This window comes from Moschus berezovskii, chromosome X, assembly GCF_049115385.1.
Source record: "Moschus berezovskii isolate FMDL1 chromosome X, NW_MosBer_1.0, whole genome shotgun sequence".
NCBI lineage: Eukaryota > Metazoa > Chordata > Mammalia > Artiodactyla > Moschidae > Moschus > Moschus berezovskii.
The window spans coordinates 56,666,062-56,676,574 of NC_142488.1; the positions used below are offsets into that span (position 1 = coordinate 56,666,062).

The 10,513-nt window shown below is 41.6% G+C and overlaps 1 pseudogene; it reads left to right on the top strand.

Moving 5' to 3' along the window:
* Positions 1-9,454: 9,454 nt before the first annotated feature.
* Positions 9,455-10,004, top strand: LOC129535144 (protein peroxidase GPX7 pseudogene; annotated as a pseudogene).
* Positions 10,005-10,513: the final 509 nt, after the last annotated feature.

Below are 10,513 nucleotides of genomic sequence, written 5' to 3' on the forward strand. Positions count from 1 at the left end.
GTCCATGAAGTCGCAAAGAGTCAGACATGACTTAGCAACTAAACAACAACAATCACTTTTCATATCACACTTGAATTATTAATTTTTCAGAGAATTTTAATGCAAAAAGTAACAATCAATATAATTTAAATGTCATCTCACAATTAAGAAAGTATCTCAGAAGTCTGTTCATTTGCAGGTTTTCACGTTCTATTACATTGCTAAGAAACAGATACCATTTCTGAATCACCTTTGTGATTCAGGGAATCACAAACTATTCCCTGGCCATTTCACAATCTTTGTTGGATGCATTAGAATTTTCTAGGTGGTAAAAAGAAAGTTTTGAATTTTTTAAATTACTATGGACTTAAAAGAGTAGCAAGTTTCTGCACTGTATTTCTGAAAAAGTATCTGGGAATAACAATATAACAATAACAAAAGCTGAAAATTATTTTCAAGGACTAAAGAAAACAAATGCATTGTCATGCATGCTACATGTTATCAGTTAAAATAGCCAACTGTGATGAAATATCTGAGGGAAAAAGTAGAGACTTTTACAAATGTAGAAGAAAATGTTACTTCTCTGGGTCTAAGTACAAAGTACCAAGGACAAGGAGAAATATGTCAGAATAAGCAGAAAAATCGGGTAATATGCCTTGAGAATCAAAACCTCTTATTTATTCTCATTGAGAGAATTACTGTGAATAACTAGGTGATTTTGATAGCAGCATAAGGAACAGAAAGGGAATGAGAAAAGCAGGAAGCAAATTCGAAAAGCCAGGAAAGTGGCTTTGACCATGAGCATGGTGTCAGAATTTCAGGAATGATAGAAAAAGCAAGTAGACAGATGGCAGAGACACTTGCTGAAACCATAAGGAAGAGAGTTTCAAATATGTTATCATTGCTTTTGAACACTCAGTGCCCATAACTCTCTGTGAGGAAAGCTCTTCTAGCCTTTAAGACTAACGAAGACTGGTTGTCTTGTATCGGGAGGTTTAAACTGGAAAAGCCTAAGGTTTCTTTTTTTTTTTAATTTATTTTATTGGAGGCAAATTACCTTACATTAATATATTGGTTGGTTTTGCCATACATTGACATGAATCCGCCCCGGGTGTACATGTGTTCCCTTTCTTGAACCCCCCTTCCACCTCCCTTTTCCCCATATCCTCCCTCCAGGTCATCCCCGTGCACCAGCCCCAAGCATCTCCCCAAGCATCCTAAGGTTTCTTGATGAAAACAAATCTATGATGGGGCATTCAAAACAAAGCAGCATTTTAAAAAATCGAAGTATTGATGGTTTGCAACATTGAGTTAGTCTCATGTGCACAGCAAAGTGATTCAGTTATTTTCCATTACAGGTTATTATAAGATATTGACTGTAGTTCCCTGTGCGTGTGCGTGTGCGTGCTAAGTCACTTCAGTTGTTTCTGACTCTTTGCAACCCTATGGACTGTAACCCACCAGGCTCCTCCGTCCATGGGATTCTCCAGCAAGAATACTGGAGTAGGTTGCCATTTCCTCTTCCAGGGGATCTTCCTGACCCAGGGACTGAACCTGGGTCTCTTATGTCTCCTGCACTCACAGGCAGATTCTTTTTTTTTTTTTTTCTACAGCTCACAGAAAACCAACAAAGGCACGAGATACAGACCATTCACTTATGAATGTGTAAAACTCAAGAAAGTCCACATAACTCCTACAACATGTCGAAAGTGCCTCAGAATTCACACAATACCAACTTTCTCATGGTTCTGGTTAAATTACATATACCAGTTTATAACAAATGGCAAAATCTGTAACTCTGTTCAAAGTTTTAAAAGATTACTTAAGAATAGTTTCTTGTATTTCTATGCCACCTTTATAGTTCTGGTTTCTCATTTCTTAATTAGTAAATTCACAGGCAGGTTCTTTACCACTGGCGCCACCTGGGAAGCCCTGTAGTTCCCTATTAATGAAGTCACTCAGTCATGTTGACTCTTTGCGACCCCATAGACTGTAGCCTACCAGGCTCCTCCACCTTAATCTATCCCTCCTCTCCCTCCCTTCCCCTTTGGTAACCATAAGTTTATTTTCTATGTCTGTGAGTCTGTTTCTGTTTTGTAAATAAATTTATATGTGTAATTTTGGGGGTGCTTCCCTGGTGGCTCAATGGTAAAGTATCTATCTGTCAATGCAGAAGACATGGGTTCGATCCCTGGTCCGGGAAGATCCCACATGCCGAGGAGCAACTTAGCCCCAGCGCCACAACTACTGAGCTTGTGCCCTAGAGCCCATGCTCTGCAGCAAGAGAAGCCACCACAGTGAGAAGCCCAAGCACCACAACTAGAGAGTAGCTCCTGCTTGCCACAACTAGAGAAAGGCCCTTGGGCAGCAATAAAGACCCAGCACAGTCAATAAATAAACCAACAAATAAAATTATTAAAAAAAGAAAAAATAAGGTCAATGCAGAAAAGCATTTATACATCACTGAGAAAAGTGTTTGGGATGAGGGGGAGGGGAAGTAAATACAAAAATCATCTTTTTCTAATGTAATCACCTGTTTTTTCCAGAAAAAGCTTAAAATGAGTCATCTCTCTCCCTGTGTCTCCTCTACCCACCTCCTCCACCACTCTTATGATTTCAGAGAGGAAATAATAGCCAATAATCACTGCGGTCACAAGTAACTGATGGTCACAAATGCATGATCATGTACATAAAATTATTTCTACTTTAAAATACAAATTACCAAAATGAGGAAATATATGCATACACTCAGTTAATGGAGGTTACCATAGAGACAGCCAGCTCTACTGTTCCCAGTTACTGCTCTTCATTGCTCAGAATGCATCCACTATAATTATAGTCTTCCTAGAATACTCAGATACACATGTTCACGTGCACATACACACAAACGCAGGCTAAACACAGTCAAGCAACATATTCCCACAAAATTTAGGTTATGCTGTTATTTCATATGTGCTCTTGGAACCATGGAAACTCAGAGCAACAAGAGGCTCTGTGTCCAGAGTCTTATCCAACATACTACGGTTGCAGCTGTAGAAAATTAGGTCAAAGCCTGAGACTGGAGTTAGGAGCGCGCTTCTGACTAGATTCTGAGTGTGCTCCTTGTCCCAAGATTAAGATGGCATGAAAGAGACTCCCAGAAAATGCTAACTTCCTGTGAAAGAGGCCCCCTTTGACATTGGAGAGTGACGACATCTATCATACAGAAAGTACTATTGTGAAGACATTACTGAGCTCTGGAGTGTGAATTATTCCTTTATCTTTAATTTTATCATCTAATAATGCTTTGAAAGTACAAATATTATTTTTTTGATGCTATGCCTTCAGGGAAATTAAGAAGTGATTACTGCAGTTTTAAACACTGTACTTCCAAAATAGACATATAACTTGTGATTTGGGAGGAATACTGTCACCTAAGGGGCTGGATTATAAAATTCCAACTTAAAAACAGGATAGGTGTGAAAGGTGTTAGCTGCTCAGTCGTGTCTGACTCTTTGCGACCCCATGGACGATGGCCCACAAGGCTCCTCTGTTCACGGAATTCTCCAAGCAAGAATACTGGAGTGGGTTTCCCGACCCAGGGATGAAACCCAGGTCTCCCAAATTCTACTTAGCAAAGTGTTGGAGGAAAAGTGGTGGAGGGGATGAGGAGGGGTGTTAGAAGGATACCATGGGGAAAGTAAGAAATATCACAGCATTCCAAAAAAAATTAGAGTAATCCTCATCCCCTCCCCCACGTTTCCCGTAACACTTTCTTAAAGTAGAATTTGTGGAAAACCTATTTTAAGTTGGAATTTGATAAGCCAGCCCCTTAAGTGATTGCATTCCCCCAAAATCAGGAGTTATGTGTCTATTTTGGAAGTAAAGTCCTTCCTTCAGGGGCTTCCTAGGTGGTTCAGTGGTAAAGAAATCTGCCTGCCAATGCAGGAGATGCAGGTTTGATCCTTGGATAGGGAGGATCCCCTGGAGAAGGAAATGGCAACCCACTCCAGTACTCTTGCCTGAGAAATCCCACAGACAGAGGAGCCTGGTGGGCTACAATCCATGGGGTTGCAAAGAGTTGGACACAACTGAGCACAAACATCCTTCTTTCAAAAAGATCTCAGAACAAACTGGCAGCTGCCAGAGAGAGAGGGTTGGGGGTGCTGATGAAATAAGTGAAGAGGATTAAGAGGCACAAACTTCCAGCTATAAGATAAATAATTCCCATGTATATAATGTACACATAGGGAATATAGTCAACAATATTGCAGCAGATTTGTCTGGTCATGGATGGTAACTAGACTTACCATGGTGATCATTTCACAATATAGTCCACTGTTCTGTTCTAGTATTCAGGGCATGTGCATATACACATGCTAAGTCACTTCCATCATGTCCGACTCTTTGCAACCCCATGGACTGTAGCCTGCTAGGCTTCTCTGTCCATGGGATTCTCCAGGCAAGGACACTGGATTGGGTTGCCATTTCCTTCTCCAGAGCATCTTCCCAACCCAGTGATCGAACCTGCATCTCTTACATCTCCTGCATTGGCAAGCAGGTTCTTTACCACAAGTGCCACCTGGGAAGCCCAATATATATCACAATATATACATGTCAAATCATCACGTTGTACATCTAAAACTAATACAATGTTCTATGTCAATTACATCCTAATAAAATTGGGAAAAGCAAAAAAAAAAAAAAAGACTTTAAAAAAAAGACCTCAGAACCCATACCACCACACACATGCCAACTTGTATTCAGCACTCACTTTCTCTGAATGCTCAGATCTCTTTGCTAAGAGATTTAGGGCTTAGATGTAGTCAGGTAATACATATACACTTAATACATTTCCTTGTCATTTATTTCAATGTATTTAGTAAAAGTAGCCTGCTTCATATGTCTAACTCTCTTGGGCGGTTCCCTGTACTATCTCCTACAAAACAATTTCATTTGGAGTTTTACACTGAGTTTTAACATCAGAAAAGATGAAAGCTTTGGACTATTGTTGTTGTTTAGTTCCTAAGTCATGTCCAACTATTTTGCAATCCCATGGGCTGTAGCCCTCCAGGCACCTCTGTCCATGGGATTTCCCAGGCAAGAATACTGGAGTGGAAAATAAAAAAGAATACTAGAGTGGGTTGCCATTTGTTTCTCCAGGGGATTGTCCCAACTTAGGGATCGAACCCAGATTTCCTGCATTGGCAGGTGGCTTCTTTACCACTGAGCCACCGGGGAAGCCCAAACTTTGGACTATAGTTATTATAAACTCTCTTCATTCTCCAAAAGCACAAAATTAACTTGTTGTCTTATAAATAAAATTACTCCACTGACTACAACAGCACAATCTGAAGCTTCCAGCATTTCTGTATCCTGTGACAATGGAGAAGCAGCCCTGTGTGGTTCCATGATGGGAGTCCTCAAAACATGCCAAAGATAGAGATGGAGATATGGATGAATTACACTGTAGCAGTCAAAGCAGACAATGTTCAGTCTCTGCTTGGGCAACAAAACAACCAATCTCTTCTTTTTTTGATCCTAGGTTAAAACAAAGAGCTACCACAAATAGCTGAAATTTGGTGGTGGGGGGATTCCTAGAGAAAGTCAGCTTTGTTAAAGTGCTATCAAACCTCATGCCAGAACCACTAAGAAAGTAGGAAATCCCCTGAACTTGAGACATTTCCCCCTTGCCCACCCTATGATGATGGAAACTCCTTTAATAACCAGGAGGCATTAACCCCACCATGGCAGGGTGCAAAGAGATAAAGCTAGGGAACAGGATGGTCTAAAATAATTAACAGCTCTCTAAAGAGCTGGCCCTACTAACATGGCTCATTCTTTCCAATTATAGGAATACATTTCTTTGGGCTTTTTTTTTGGCCCTGCCATGCAGCATGTGGGATCTTAGCTCCCCAACCAGGCATTGAACCTATGTCCCCTGCAGTGGAAGCTCACAGTCCTAACCACTGGACCACCGGGGAATTCCCAATACATTTCCATTTTTTAAAAAGCTTACACATGATTAAATTCATTAGGAGGACTGAAAGTACTCTTTTTCTTCAAACAAACAAAATTGCTTTTCAGCACATGTTAGAAAGAATAGAGTAGTAGAAAGGGTGGGGCTGTAAAAACAAGACCTGGCTAAAAGATACCACTTATTTGCTATATGACCTTGGGCAAGGGCAAAATGCATACCTGCCTCAGCGGCAGCTCCATCACAATTATAACACCATATTCCACAGTGTCATACAGAGAGCAAGTGAGAACGTATCTAGAAACTTTTTGGTAATTCCTGAAGTCTCATATACACTGTTTTCATGACATTAGAACAGTACACAGTTTATAATATTTATTAAAGTATTTTTGTCTCCAGGATAGATTAAAAAACAGATTTTATGTGAAAACACATATTTTACCTTTACTGAAACTCATACCCCTATTCATACATGACAAAAAGAAAGGGTCAGCTGAAAGATAGAGACAGGGACAAGAGCTTGGGAAAAGGCAGCAGTGTTACCAAATAGATAGAAAGTCTGCTGTTTTCAGTACAGTGTCCTTTTGGAAAGAGGAAAGGTCCTCTCCAACCTGCCCTGTTTCCAACTGGGCACAGGAAACCTATTAACTGAGGGAAGGAGAAAGAGAAAAGCACTTTAGTGATTGCAACTGCTAGCACACACCAAACCTAAGAATTTGTTAGTTCCTACATGGAAAGAAAAAGATTTTAGAGCTGCTCAGAGAATGGGACAGGGATCTTACACAGAAATAGAAGAAAAGAAAGGAAGATCCCTTGGAACCCTGATTTCAGACATTGTTCATTCTTAAAAATACAGAAAGCTATACTCTCAATTAAGTTTTCTTCTATAGTGTATTTACATACTGGTGTTTTTTATTTTATTTTATTTTACCATTTTATAGAGAGCTAACACAGGCAGTGGTCAGCTCAATGGGGTGGCTGGTGAATGCATGTGGACCATGACCAGTCATGCGTTGCATTCCATGGAAACTACAACTGAAGATCTAGAAACCATAAGGGTTATATGCCATTTCTATAAACCTAATCCATGTGCTACTTTTTTCTAACTTTCTGTTCCCTCTTCTCCTTGCTTTCTTCTGCCATCCATATTTCCTTTGTAGCTTCCAAACTACTCTCTCTTCTATCTCCTTTCCACACAGAAAGAGTGTACAATTTTTTTAAAGGTATGATAAGCTTTTAAAATACAGAGATATCCATATTTATATACATTTTGTTCAGTTGTTAAGGAAACTTTTTTCAAGATTGAGGCTATGATGGCACCAAAAAACTGTAAGTATTTCACAAATGCGTTACTTTTTATTTAAAGAATAGTGTCAAAAGTAATCTATTTACATGGGGTTTTCACAATCCATGCTTCTCTTATTATCTAGGATTATAAACATAACAGGGCTTCCCTAGGCTCAGACAGTAAAGAGTCTGTCCACAGTGCGGGAGACCAAGGTTTGACCCTGGGTCTGGAAGATCCCTTAGAGAAGGAAATGGCAACCCATTCCAGTATTCTTGCCTGGAAAATCCCATGGATGGAGAAGTCTGGTAGGCTACAGTTCATGGGGTCGCAAAGAATTGGACACGACTGAGCGACTTCAGTTCAGTTCAGTTCAGTTCAGTCGCTCAGTCGTGTCCGACTCTCCGCGACCCCATGAATCACAGCACGCCAGGCCTCCCTGTCCATCACCAATTCCCGGAGTTCACTCAAACTCATGTCCACAGAGTCAGTGATGCCATCCAGCCATCTCATTCTCTGTCGTCCCCTTTTCCTCCCGCCCCCAACCTTTCCCAGCATCAGAATCTTTTCCAGTGAGTCAACTCGTCGCATGAGGTGGCCAAAGTATTGCAGCTTCAGCTTTAGCATCAGTCCCTCTAATGAACATCCAAGATTGATCTCCTCCAGAATGGACTGGTTGGATCTCCTTGCAGTATAAGGGACTCTCAAGAGTCTTCTCCAACACCACAGTTCAAAAGCATCGATTCTTCGGCGATCAGCCTTCTTCACAGTCCAACTCTCACATCCATACATGATCACAGGAAAAACCATTGCCTTGACTAGACGGACCTTGGTTGGCAAAGTAATGTCTCTGCTTTTTAAAATACTATCAAGGTTGGTCATAACTTTCCTTCCAAGGAGCAAGCGTCTTTTAATTTCAAGGCTGCAATCAGCATCTGCAGTGATTTTGGAGCCCAAAAAAACAAAGTCTGACACTGTTTCCACTGTTTTTCCATCTATTTCCCATGAAGTGATGGGACCAGATGCCATGATCTTTGTTTTCTGAATGTTGAGCTTCAAGCCAACCTTTTCACTCTCCTCTTTCACTTTCATCAAGAGGCTTTTGAGTTCCTCTTCACTTTCTGCCATAAGGGTAGTGTCATCTGCATATCTAAGGTTATTGATATTTCTCATGGCAATCTTGATTCCAGCTTGTGCTTCTTCCAGCCCAGCGTTCCTCATGATGTACTCTGCATATAAGTTAAATAAGCAAGGTGACAATATACAACCTTGACGTACACCTTTTCCTATTTGGAACCAGTCTGTTGTTCCATGTCCAGTTCTAACTGTTGCTTCCTGACCTGCATACAGGTTTCTCAAGAGGCAGGTCAGGTGGTCTGGGATTCCCATCTCTTTCAGAATGTTCCACAGTTTATTGTGATCCACACAGTCAAAGGCTTTGGCATAGTCAATGAAGCAGAAATAGATGTTTTTCTGGAACTCTCTTGCTTTTTCGATGATCCAGCACATGTTGGCAATTTGATCTCTGTGCCTCTGCCTTTTCTAAAACCATCTTGAACATCTGGTAGTTCATGGTTCATGTACTGCTGAAGCCTGGCTTGGAGAATTTTAAGCATTACTTTACTAGCATGTGAGATGAGTGCAATTGTGTGGTAGTTTGAGCATTCTTTGGCATTGCCTTTCTTTGGGATTGGAATGAAGACTGACTTCTTCCAGTCCTGTGGCCACTGCTGAGTTTTCCAAATCTGCTGGCATATTGAGTGCAGCACTTTCACAGCATCATCTTTCAAGATTTCTTTCTTTTCTAGAACCATATCAAGGCAAAAAGTTATAATAATTAATGAACTAAGTCTTCATCTCAAGAAGTGAGAAAAAGAACACCGAAACAGTAAACTTTATAAAGTTGAAGGACAGCAGTTCTGCTTCCAGCCAAGATGAAGCCACATGGACAAGACTCACCCTCCACGCAATGCAACTAGAGTAGCCCCCAATCACCCACAAGGAGGGAAAGCCCACATGCAGCAACAAAGATCTGGCACAGCCAAAAAAAAAAGAATGTACACTATAAACCATAAAGCAATCAGTGAATAAAACCAAGAGTTAGAGCTAATAAGCCAAAAAAAGAGATGAAGTGAAATCATTTTAAAAAACCTAATTCAAAATAAAGCAATTAAAGAGGGGAAATGACAAGAGGGAAGAGGACAAACAGAATCAGATAGCTGCCTCACCTCGCCACCTGCTCTGGAGCGAGTCATGGTGGTGGCACTGGTGGCCTGGCTGTTCCTGGCGTCCATGGCTGGTATGCAGCAGCAGCAGGACTCCAACATCAAGGCCGTCAACATCTGGGGCAAGCTGTTGTTGCTGAAGAAGTACAATGGCTAGGTGTCCCTGGTGGTGAATGCAGCTAGTGAGTGAGGCTTCATAGACCAGCACAGCAGGACCTGGGGCCCCAGCACTTCAATGTGCTTGCTTTCCCCTGCAACCAGTGGGGCCAGCATGAGCCCGACAGCAACAAGATTGAGAGCTTTGCCCCGCCGCACCTACAGTGTCTCTTTCCTCATGCTTAGCAAGATTGCAGTCACCAGCACTGGTGTCCACCCTGCCTTCAAGTACCTGACTGGGACTTCTGGCAAAGAGCCCAGCTGGAACTTCTGGAAGTACCTAGTGGCCCAAGATGGAAAGGTGGTAGGAGCTTGGGACCCAAGCATGACGGTGGAGGAGATCAGGCCCCAGGTTACAGCGCTGGTGATGAAGCTCATCCTGAAGAAGCAAGAAGACTTGTAACCACTTTCCCTCCTCTCCCCCATCCCCTCCCCCCACCGGGCATGAGTGACCAGAGCAAACTCAGATGGTGCTACAAAGGGACCACGGACTCTCCTCCACTCTTATCCTGATACCTCACTCCCATCACTCCTGTCAGGGGAAAATTTTAGTAGTTCGATTATTTGAATTTTAGAGCAACCTCTAGGAACCAGTGAGAGTTCTTGACCAATGACTTACCAGCTGGTAAGAACCTCTAGCCCATGAAAACATGTGGCAAATAGAAGCATTTCAAGCAATAATCTCCTATCTATTAAGTGGGACCAATTCCTACCTCACAGGGCTGTTGTGAGGATGAGGATGAAAAGGCTATGGAAATGCCAAGGGCAGTGACAGCTAACCAGGAGGCATTCAAGAAATGGTTTTTGCATATGAACCAAAAAATAAGTTGTGATCAACAAAAACTTGAACCCAACATGAATTTCTAGCCCTAAGAATCCAGGCCAAATATTTGCTGTTGTTACTGTTTTCCT